Genomic DNA, 12,943 nt, shown 5'->3' on the forward strand with positions numbered 1-12,943 from the left:
GACATGGTCGAGACGGTACGCCTATCGAGGACCAAATCTGCTATTCAACTTCGAGTGGTCGTACAACAAGTCACTTTCTCCAATAGTAATATAGCAAGTATAGACTGCACAATCAACACCGCCACTGCCCGAACAATTTACGTCTTCGGACACTTACTGGACTCCACCAAAATGACGCCACTCTGCTTTGCCGTTTATGCCTGACAGTGGCTTTCACGAAGTCATTTTCTTTTTGTAATGTAATGGCTGACAACCCATTTTGCGACAACTGTGCTAGCGAGGAAACATTAGAGCACGTTTTCCGCCCCTGTCCCCACTACAATACACAGAGATCATTTCTAGCTGCTGCTCTAGCTGGCATACATCAGAGACCGATGACGGCAGAAACAATTCTGGAATGTCGACCTGAGAGAACATCGTGGGTGAGGGCAACGAAGGCGGTGCTCAACTTCCTGAAGGCAACAGACTTGCACCAGCGATTTTCAACTTACTGTGCTATGGTGTGTGTGAAGTGTGACTCCGTGTGCGTGCCATCTCCTCTCTTACTTTTTCCCCATCTTTAAAACTCCCCCACTTTTTTCTCTGATAAAGGTAGCATACCGATACTCTCAGACAGGTTAGACTCGCTCGCTGGATTTCGTGCCGACCAATTGTGCCCCCGCGATCTCCGATGACAGCGCAGCTCCAACCGACTGGCTCGCCCTACGCCATCTCCTGACGCCGACAAGAGCTCTCGCTGAGTGGTGCCCCGTCCTCGGACTCCTGCGACCGAGATCATCTTTCCTATATTTTCCTTATTTTTTATGTGGGGCTCTCTGTCCCTGCCTCTATTTCTATCCCTATTCCTTTTATTCCTGGCTATCTCTTTCAATACCTCCTTACCCTCATACCTCGCGAGTCACCGTTTAGGTGTCGCACTATGATGCAGACAGTTACGCGTCTCACTTTTATCTTCTTTTTTTCTCTTTTAAGAATCACTTACACAGACTGATTAACATCTCTGCCTTTGCGTTCTTTCCTGTTCCTTCTTTCCTTCCTTTATTCATTCCTTCCTTATAGCCAAGCTGTATATTGCTTAGCAAAACCAAGTTACGTGCGTTTTATGTATGCAAGAACGCCTGTCGCACATTGGCCACAGAAATTGGGCAAGTGCTACCACTCATCACTGGTGCAATAAACGTGAAGAAGTGAGCACATGGGCACCAAACATCAACTAAGGTAGCTTTACAGACGTAAGGAATAATTCAGAAAGACATTAATGAACAGTCGAGATTAACCCAGTTACAAAGGTCAGGTTTATGCATTTTAGCATCACTGCTTCACCTTCCGTACGGGGTGCTTGCGTGGTGACAGCCCGATTTTTAGTATAAATTGAAATGTATCAATGATAGATCATAGACAGCTCCGTCTCTTAATATGCACTAGGAAAACACGCCCTTGTTTCCAGCGATGTGTCACGCGCACTTTTTGGCTCAGCTGATACGGAACTCCTTCAAACCTGCGCTGAATATTGCATTGCGATTGGGATAGTTTCTGGACCACTATGTACGTTCAGGCACATGCGTAACGGAACGGCAGCAAGAAAGCTAGACGAGAAATGGAGGCCGATACCGAAGCACATGCATTATCTTATACGCGATATAGTATCCCTGGGGTTGCCGTTCTCACCACCACTTTTAGCAACCAGATGAACGATCCCACTAACAGCCTATTGCTATAGATGACTTCTAAAGAAGGAACTAACTTCCTCTTTCCCTTTTTTTACCACAAGCCGTAGACAGGCGTCCCCGAGTGTAGGACGTTTGTATCCTAAATAAAGCGGGCCCCCGTGAACTTGGAGCATACCTGGAGTGAGGTGGTCTATAAAGAGCGCCGAGGTCAATTGGGGGCGTTTACATGACCGCTGCGACGAGACCCACGGTGTGTGTTTATACTTGTCCGCTTCCGCCATACGCAGAGAGGCCAATGTTGCCAACACCCGTGAAGTATACCGCGACACCACCGCGAGTGCGCGTAATGCAGGACGTGAGAGCCACCCTTTTTTCTTTCCTTGCTTTTTTGAGTACCGTACATGCCGGCAATGTCATTTAGAGGCCCTCGTCGACGTCGTCGGGAAACAGCTGTGCTCCGCTTTTGTTCCCACGCCGGACTTCCGGGGTTGCTCGTCGTATAGCCATCGCACTCTTTTTTTTTTCTCAACAAGCACGAATGTCGGGTTCCCCAGTGAAGAACCGGGTATGATTTGGGTGGGAACGCCTCCTGGACCTTTTTAACGCCCTTCCCAAAACATACACTTAGCGGGAGACGAGTACGAGCGATCGTGCCCCCTTGATTGCAACTTGTTGGCTGCCGTATGATGGGCGGGCTATAGAGAGCTCCGTGTCCCATATTTGTGCAGGTGAACGGGCAATTGCGCATCACCGACATGGATAGTCATGAGCAAGGCAGGAAATTGAGGAAGATGAGCCTCTTGCGTCCATCTCGTGAACCTTCACGGAGTCGGGTGACGCGAAAAACAAAGAAAACGTAATTCGATTGTATACAGTTGCTTTACACCGAACGACGGACTGACACCATTAAAATGCCACCAACTTGAAAAACTGGGAGACCCTTAAGCTTCTTTCTCCCTTAACAGCTGAACGCGATAGCCATGTTCTGTTCTCAGTGCGTAATTTAAGCACTTAGTGTATGAAATCTTTTCGAACTTGCTATGCAGCCACTACGTGGCCTTAAGGGTGCAGTATATAGCGTGTGTATCTTTTGTAGTGGCTGACTGGCTTTAAACTATGGAATCATAATAATACCATGTTCTGACGCACGATGACAATGTACGCTTGTCCCACGCACTATTACGGCAGTAGTTCGATAGATATGTGACGTTTAACGTCCCAAAACCACCACATGATCATGAGAAACGCCGCAGTGGAGGGCTCCGGAAATTTCGACCACCTGGGGTTCTTTAGTGCGCCCAAATCTGACCACACGGGCTTACAAGATTTCCGTCTCCGTCGGAAATGCAGCCGTCGCAGCCGGGATCCGATCCCGTGACCTGCGGGTCAGTAGCCAAAAGTGCCTTAGCCACTAGACCACCACGGCGGGGCATTGCGGTCGTAGTTCACGCTGCATTGTGAAACATGTACACAGGACGGGTCTGTTTGTAAATGATGAAACTTACTTTCACTGCATTTCCAAGCATAGGAAGTTACTTTCGTCGTACTCACAAGCAGCCGCGTGGAACTGTGGCAGAACGCCCCACTTTCCACGCAAACAATCCGTGTTCAATTCCCACTCAGACCTGGATGTTTTTATTCCTTACTTGTATTTCTCGATTTCTCGGTCACGCAAAGATGACTTTTCGCTAACAACCGCCAACGCCGCAATTTCTGCAAAACGAGCTTTTTAACGCTATCGCGTTATTAACTCTCTCACAACGCGCGATTATAACCACGTCGTGAGCATCGTCATGAAGTAATAATTACAGCTTGCCCTATAGGATGTATTACCGTGTTCCATTTGCTCAATTGCACGCTGCATCGTCCGTATGAACTCAGCGGTTCATACACATCTATAAAACGTCCGAGCTGTTATTGGGACAGAGCGTAATACTCTTTGGATAATTCTATTTATTTTCTTTGATTTACCCGTACGGTGTCAGCCACTGGTTGTGTGCCCACTCATGGTGGATCATCCAGACACAGCATCTGCAGTATCTGAAGTTTTAGTTAGATACTTGTACTTCTTTGTGCCTGTACTATGCACTGGTACTCTTTTCATAGAACTTAACATCATTCGTCGCCTTCGTTCTTGTATAAAAAACAAAATCCAGCAACGGTGACCACACTTTTTTGACTTGAGTAATCTTATACTACAGCTGCCTCACTCAACCACAACAAACTTCGCACGTCAGTTAGGTTTCAACATTGAGTTAAATCTGTACACTATCATTCGTTCTCTTGATTTTCGATAGAAGGCTCTTTGCTGATTACTGCATTACGCATACTTTTATTCAATTGAAGAATTGCATTTCAAGTTGTATATTTATTGGCGTCAATGCCATCCCATCGACTCTTAAGCGATTCATAGCATACATAGCCTTACGTCATTGTTCTTTTTTTTCTCATGGAGCTACGGAATTGATATTTGATTACATGATATAGGTTGGAGGTTGGTAATATCAAGCTTAAGTCCCGCACTGTATCGTAACTGGGTTTTTAGTTCACTTTGCTGCCTTCCCAACAAGCTACACGATGACCTCCAAACGTGATTCCCTTCTGCAGTACGAACTACGAAACCGTGGTTTGAAACGCTTCCCATTGTATGCCGCAAGCCGGGAGTCGTGTTGCTACAAAACGTTGCTTGTACTCTTTCTTTCTTTCTTTCTTTCTTTCTTTCTTTCTTTCTTTCTTTCTTTCTTTCTTTCTTTCTTTCTTCCTTTCTTTCTTTCTTTCTTTCTTTCTTTCTGTCCTATTTGTTCTATTTGTTGCGAGCCCGCCTCGCAGACGAGAGTAACAGCGACTGGGACACTGCAGGGTGGTGTTTCGTCGAGGAGAGACGAATGCTCCCGTCAGTGAATGGTCAGTGCGCTTGAGTGCTTCTGGACAGCGCGCACTGGGAGTGCAAACGAGAGAGACAAATGGGACTTGAGGTCTGTCTCGACAGTTAATGCCGGGTGAGGGATCAAGGCAGGTGGGGGATACCGACAGAAGAAGTTTGTGCCCGCACAAAAAAAAAAAAAAATAAGACTCACCCTCTCTCCCCCCTCGACGACCGCCCTTAGCCGGGCTTCTGGAAATCCGGCGGTCGCCCGATTGACCCAGAATGCGGCAGTTTTCTGTTGGTATAGTTGAGACAGCAGAGCGAGGAGCTTTTCCGGCAGCCTCTTCTCTGTTTGTTTCTTTTTCCCACTGCCGGCTTAAAAAGCGCGGAAAGGAGCGACGTAAGATGTGCCAACGGGACGTCGAAAAGCGGTTCGAGCGAGTGAGGTCAATTAATGCGCCCGCAGCGCGGCGACCTTGAACTCACAGGTGTCTCTCTCCTGTGGGGACTGGTCGCTTATATGTATACGTCCGCGTTCGACGCGAAACAGTTGCGTGCAGTTGAGGGCAAACCCAGACCGTATCGGTGCTCTAATACGCCCTTCATAGAAAACAGGCAAGGTCGGATGCATGGACCTCGCTTCTACCCAAATGTCAAGAAGAGTACACCGAGACATTGAAGCCTAACGACGGTGCGCGCTGCGTGCATCAGCGAGGAATGCACTCGGAGAGGTCGGGAATGATCACCGGCTCGTAACGGTACTTGGTTCGCCGCTGATAAGCGTATAGGGATGAAGCGAAGCGTGATGTATACAGTTAAGTGCAGACGCATTCCGTTCTGGACCCGGAATGTCGAGACAAAACTTACAGCGCTCTCTTTTTTTCTTAAAGTATGCCAATTTTCTGCCTCTATTTCCTCTCTCCCGTATTCCTTCGTTTATTCTTTCCTATTTTTAAAACTGACATGCTCTAGAATATAGGGTAACTAAATCTTTGCAACGTACATTTAGAATATGAATAATTGTACGCTGTGGGTGCGTCTGCTTTTTGGTATTAGCGCATATTAGTGCATCTAGTTGGTATAGCCTTAAAAAGAAGTCTCAGAGTGATGGCTAATGTTAATGTAACCGCAACAGAACAAGCAGGACGCATTAAGCTTTCACGTGACACCTATTTCGTTCGTCACGCACAAACATTGACACTAGGACCCAAAGAGCCAGTGCTGACTGCTGGAACTAACCATTGCTTGCGCAGGGTCGGGATCGGACGAGTCGTCTCAGCTTGGGTCGAATCCACAAGGGTTTTTGTTCGTAAGTGTTCTTTGCTATTTACTGACCTCCACATTGGCTAACGAGAGAATTGGTTGAAAAGTTCTCTCTGCGTCGCCGGCGTCGTTGGAAGTGTCAGATTTTTGTGCACTGTCAGTGAAACACCGGTCGCGACAGGCGCGTGTCAGAGTAACAATTACGTTCTTTGCTCAACGTCTTCAATTTAGGGTTAGTGGTTTACGTTCTCCTGCACGAAAGAATATGGTGCTCTGCTTCGCCCGGCTGCAACCACTGCGAGTAACTCGGCAGGCCTCTCACGTGTTGGCTCTCACGCGAATGGAGTGCCTATCGATATGATCTTTCAAAACGAAATGCGGTTAAAAAAAACGGACATCACAAAGGTGAGCAAACAGCCGCTTCTGTGGCGTACGTGCAAGGGTCGCACGCTTATATTAGGTCACAACTTGAATAAAGGACACTCAGCGATGTTTTAGGTCTACGGAAGCTGAGAGATGAAGGTCAGGCCCGCGTCACTGCCAATCACGTTCACTTCGTGACATGCGGATGGGGTGCAGATCGCAAATACGCCGTATATCATTGGACCTCACCGCACGTTTCACAAGGCGCGGCCATGTCTATGTGGTCCCCTCACAGCGAAATCATGCATATTACAGCCGTTTTTACGCGGATGCCTTTAACCTTCTGTAGGTTCGCCCATGCTTTGAACCGATGATATAAAAACGTGTTGTGGTATAGTCATATATACTAAAAAGAAACAGTTTGAAGCACATTTCACGAAAATCGAGCCAGTAGTTAGCTGAAAAAAAATGGCAGCATATCCACGGAGTGAATGATGGGGAGTGGGGCGAAGCATTCGTCCGTCCATTCGTTCTTGCTTCCGTCCGTTCATGCGTACGTCTGTGTAACCGTCCATGCGTCCATCCACCCGTCCGTGCGTGCGTCTGTTCGTGCGTCCGTCCCTGCGTTCGTCCATGCATCCGCGCCTGCGTCCGTTCACGCGTCCATCCATGCATCTGTCTGTGTGTCCGTTCGTCCATCTATTCAGCACTCCAAGTACCACCATCTCGCATCTTTTCATCATACATTCTCCATATAGAAGCACCGCCATCCAGCGGACATTTCAAGGACTAAACGGGAGGTGGCACACGCACACTTTCTTACGGATTGCGCTTCGGGTTTACTTCCCACCTTTAACCACCTCGAGTTCATGGTATATACTAGTTCACTGTATTCATGGCTATGCGGCCCAACGCTCGCTAAACCTTTCTAAAACGAAGGAGGTTACACCCAGCGAGTATAACGTAGCAACCCTTTCTTGTCTGATCCTGCTCAGTGTACATGCCAATAGCTGCTAATGGGGATCGCAGCGTGCGCGTTACCTAAAGGCCGAATGCTCCTGTCTCTCATTCCCCCTTAGCAGCCATTAACATGTGCATTGAGCACTATCTTTTATTGTTCAACAACGCACAGAAGAAATCTCTCACCAGAACCACCTTGGAGGTCAAAATCGTAAGGACCGCTATTTCGGGTATGTGCCACTGGTGGTTACGTACTACGAGGGACGCACAAGCCACGCCATAAGGAGCTTCGCCCCTAAAAAGAAAACTTGGGAGAGTGTTTTGAAAAAGTGGGAGAACGCTCTGCCATTAGCTCATGAAGGCACCATCTTGCGATTCCATCAATAGGTACTTGGGACGAAATGGCTTAAGCGAGAGGATCAGGGTATCACTTCTTAAGTTGTGAAGAGTTAAGTTGTACGAACCTCATTTCAGCAGGAGATTGCGACTCTTGTGAGCCTTGACAGCGCTGCGATCTGTTCCTGTACAGCTTGCTTCAACGCGCACCAACTTTTTTTTGTTCTTTTTGATGTCGTTGGTCATTGTTTTTCTGTCAAAATTATCGACTACAGCTGTTCCCCCTGAATATGCGCACATTTTTAAAGAGGTTTGATGCGATATCAAGAAAAATATTTTCATGCACAAATATCCGCAATTGCGTTGAGGGATGATCGGGGCTATTTCGCCGAGAATTGATCCGATACATTTATCGCTCCAGTTATTGTGCGAATTTAAAGAAACTTTGAAGCTAAAGTCACCTCTTCAAAAAATAAAAAAGAGGAAATTAGTGGCATTTTCATTCGTAAATTTGTTCTATGAATTCGAAGAAGATGAAAGCTCGAAAGTTATCATAAAAATCACAGCATATCCACGTAGTGAATGATGATGAGTGGGGCGAAGCGTCCGTCAGCCCGTTCGTGCTTCCGTCCGTCCATTCGTTCTTGCTTCCGTCCGTCCACGTGACAATCCACGCGTCCATCCATGCGTCCGTCCGTCTGTCCGTGTGTGAGTCCGCCCATCCACCTGTCTGTCTGTTCGTGCCTCCATCCGTCCGCGCGTCTATCCATCCGTCCGTCCGTCCGTGCGTCCATTTAGAGAACACTCCAAGTACCGCCATTTCCATCTCGCATCCCCTTGTGGCACCGGTGGCTACGTACTACTACATACGTACATACAAGGGATGGACAGAACCATGCCTTAAGGAGCTTCGCCCCTAAAACGCCAGGCCTGCGTGGAAGGCGCAGCACAGTCAGCAAAAGCTAGCAGAGTGGCCTTTCAGAGTCTTTTCTAAACACTCATTGGTTAACTACTGCAAGGACACTTGCTTGATACCCACTGTGCCATTATGAATAAAATTTTTGGGCAGTTGGTTGGCATTCACTCACTTGCAAGGAATTTTGTGCCAATTGTTCATGCAGTGGCTGTCGATGATGATAAATTATGCCTGTAGTGGGTATGCGCCACAGTTATTAGGTGAACAAGAACAAGCTTTTGTAACGGGTTGGAGCGTCGGACGACCCACTCGTTACGCTATTCGCATTGTGCGACGACTGGTTGTTCTTTCGCTCTTTTAAAACGCTTTATAAGTCGTATTAACGCGATTGCTTTCTCGACATCAAGCCTGCCTAAGGCAAGTTTTCCAACTAATCCCAAGCACTGGCATGGCTCAGTTGGTCACAAGAGGAGAATTTTTCGTCAAAAGTCGTCGATGCCTCGTTATTGACCTGGAGCCCACGGAAGTGAAGGTGAAGCTTATGTGGCTTCCTGAGCACTTGGAGGACGCCTATGTTCGCGAGGCACTGCAAGCTTTTGGGAAGGTCAAGACTATATCACAAGAAAGCTGGAAAGTAGCGGACATGGAACAAATGCGAACGCTAAATAGGGATGTTGTTTTGTCCCTTGCTGATGGAGTTCGCGTTGCTGTTATTCCTCATATTATTGTTGTCTGCGGAGTGCAAAGCCTCGTCCTAATACCTGGCCGCCCACCACTTTGCCTTCGGTACAGTAAGGTTGGACACAACCGTCGAAACTGCAGGACCCCTCGCTGTGACTACTGTCGACGCTTCGGTCATTCGGCCGAGGATTGTGTTATGACATACGCCAACAAGCTGCGACAGCACACACAACATCCAGATGATAACCTACAAGAGCATATTATGGATGCTACCGAGGTTCTGGACGCAACGGGAGACACTCCGTCAATTTCATATGCTGCAGGCTCTACCACAATGAATCCAGAAAAGGAAAGAAAGTCACTCGCTGTTGACACAGTTGAAACTTCTGCGTGCAAAGAGCCAAGTGAATCATGCGAGCAGCATACACAAAGTGACTCCGCACAACCCCTAGCACAAGTAGGAGTTCCTATGAAGAGTGCTGTTGCGCTGACCCATAAACATGCCGAAAAACCACCAGTACAAGACGGAGACTCTGGGCTGGATCCCGCAGAAAGTTCTTCACCTGCTTGCGCTGCAGCTCCGCAGCAGCTTTTTCATCAGGGTGCAGTGTCGGAAGATGATATGCAGATCTCCATGGATGCAGCAATACCGAAACGACGCGCATCGTCCAGCTCGGATTCAAGCAAAGGGAGTGACCCAGCGTCTATGACTAGGAAGTCCCGCCGTCGCCGAAAGTCCATGCCAAAGGGGTCGTGTCACCGATCCCGATCTAGGAGGCCTGGTGGGGGTTCACGGGAAGCCTCACCGCCAACTCTTGGGACTGATCAAGTGGGACGATAAGTGTATTAGAAGGTAGTCATTACAGCGCAGCTTGAGTGACTTATCTTTGCTACCTTGAACGTACGCGGCCTTAGGTCTTCGCAGAAACAGGCAGAGCTCCGTAGACTTCTCAATCGGAAGTGTCTCGATTGATATGTGTGGTTTAACGTCCCAAAACCACTATATGATTATGAGAGACGCCGTAGTGGAGGGCTCCGGAAATTTAGACCACCTGGGGTTCTTTAAATCGGAAGTGTCTCGACTTTGTCGCCATCCAAGAGACAAAGATCGAGAGTGAGGAAGAGACCGAGAAGGCCCTGCGGCCGTTTCTGTCTCAGTTTAATGTGTGTGTCTCACATGCTAAAGCTTTATCTGCGGGCTGTTGGTTGTTTCTGAGAAAGAGCCTACCCTGTTCAGCATTCTGCACTAGTGTTGATGAAGAGGGCAGGTATATATGCTGTGATTTTTTGTTGCAAGGAGCACCATGGCGAAAAATATGGTTCAAATCCCGGTGCCGCGCAGTTCCCAACCGGAAAAAAAAAATCCGCGTGTTGATGGAACTGCATTAAGAGGCCTGGGGTGCGGCCTCACCGGTAACCACCGCCGGGAACGCACTCCCTCACCAGAGAAGGATTGGCCACCCTGGTGCAGTATCTGGTCACTACCTCCCACATGCATACGTCAAATAACTCACGGCCCTCAGTTCCCAGCAGCTGCGAAGCAACTGACCATGGCGGCGGTCAGATCTGCAACGCAGCAGAGGGTGCTAAGAATCTCTGGACTACAGGCCGCCTTTGGAACCTGAATTTGGCAACGTTTAACGCTAGAACCTTATCTAGTGAGGGAAGTCTAGCTGTACTATTCGAGGAGCTAGAGGGTGTTAAATGGGATATAATAGGGCTCAGTGAGGTTAGGAGGACAGATGAGGCCTATACTGTGCTACAGAATGGGCACGTCCTTTGCTATCGGGGCTTGGCAGACAGAAGAGAACTGGGAGTGGGGTTCCTAATTCACAGAAACATAGCTGGCAACATAGAGGAATACTATAGCATTAATGAAAGGGTGGTAGGTATTGTAATTAAACTGAATAAAAGATACAAGATGAAGGTAGTACAGGCTTACGCGCCTACATCCAGCCATGATGACGCTTCAGTTGAAAGCTTCTATGAAGACGTGGAATTGGCAATGAGTAAGGTAAAAACACAGTATACTATAGTGATGGGCGACTTTAATGCAAAGGTAGGGAAGAAGCAGGCTGGAGACCAGGCAGTAGGAGATTATGGCATCGGCACTAGAAACGCCAGAGGAGAGCTACTAGTAGAATTCGCAGAACGCAATAATTTGCGGATTTTGAATACTTTCTACCGAAAACGAGAAAACCGCAAGTGGACATGGAGGAGCCCTAATGGCGAAAATAAGAACGAAATAGACTTTATAATGACTGCACACCCAGGAATCGTGCAGGATGTGGAAGTGGTTGGCAAGGTATGATGCAGTGACCATAGAATGGTACGGTCTCGAATTCGCCTAGACTTGAAGAAGGAACGACAGAAACTGATACGCAAGAAGCCAATCAATGAGCTATCACTGAGAGGGAAAGTACAGGAATTCAGAGTGTCGCTGCAGAACAGGTACTCGGCTCTTAGTGAGGAAACCAACCTTAGCGTAGATACAATGAATGATAATCTAACGAGTATCATTACGGAGTGTGCAGTGGAAGTTGGAGGCAGGGTAGTTAGACAGGACACTGGCAAGCTTTCCCAGGAAACGAAGAACCTAATTATCAATCTATATGCGTTTAATGAGGTTCCGAAACGACTTGAATCATTTGAAAAAGTGCGTAACTTAATTGACGTCGACAGATGCACGGTACTTATGGGAGATTTCAACCGCGTATGTGAAGCTATTGATCGTTATAGTTCATCTGGAAAGAGAGACAGGATTGGCGAGCTTTTATCCGGTATTGTAGATAATGCAGGACTAATTGACATCGGGGTCTCGAATCGGGCAACGGCATATACAAGAGCACAAGGCAGTTCTCATGCTCGCCTTGACCAGATTTACGTGTCCTCATCACTCCTATCTCGTAAAATGTCCTGCAGCACCGAAGCTGTATCATTCTCAGACCATTGTATTGTCATAGCACAAATTGGTGGAAATCGTCACAAACAATTCCGTCCCCAGTGGGTCCTTTGGAAAATGAATGCGAAGCTCCTCTGTGATCAGGAATTAATGAATCATGTTCAGATGGCATTGAGGCAATCCTTTTCGATTGGTTCGCATATTTTCGCTGCTTGGGAGTTTTTTAAACAAGAAGTTCGTGCTATAGCTTTAGAAATCGGGGCTGTTAAGTCTTTCTATAGAACGAATGATGAAAAGATGCTTCTTAAAAGTCTTTGCAATCTTTATGAGATGGAATTCGAAATGCCGGGAAAGTACATCAAAGACATTAAGAATATTAAGTGCCAACTACAGAGATATGACGCTGCTCGCTACCAAGAGGCACGTATTAGATCTCGGAACCAGCGCACTTTAAATTCTGAGCAACTGACGCGCCAAGCTTTATTTGATGAGCAACGCCATGCGATTTCTAAAGTTATTCCAGACTTGTATTCTAATGATGTGCTCATAAAACATAATAGAGACATTGCTTTGGCGGTTGAAAAGTACTATAAAAGTTTATTTAGCTCTCCCTCTGATGATCCTGACGCTCACCTCAAGACTAGTTTTGTTTCTCTTGTGAACCCCTTGAAGGACAATGATTGTGCAGTCATTAATGGACCAATTACTATACAGGAAATCGAGCAAGCAATCGACAACTTGCCTTTATTGAAAACACCGGGCTCTGATGGCATCTCAGGCGAATTTTACAAAGCTTTCAAGAAAACGCTTGCTCCTATATTGCTGAATATTTTTCAGATGAGTTATGACATGGATACACTTCCACAATCCTTTTGCAAAAGTCACACTGTGTTAATACTGAAAACAACTGACAAAGAAAAACTTCGCTTCGTTGAGGGCTACAGACCAATATCGCTGTCAAACGTGGACTACAAAAATTTCGCCAA

The sequence above is a fragment of the Rhipicephalus microplus genome, chromosome 2 (assembly GCF_043290135.1).
Source record: "Rhipicephalus microplus isolate Deutch F79 chromosome 2, USDA_Rmic, whole genome shotgun sequence".
In the NCBI taxonomy this organism is placed as follows: Eukaryota; Metazoa; Arthropoda; class Arachnida; order Ixodida; family Ixodidae; genus Rhipicephalus; species Rhipicephalus microplus.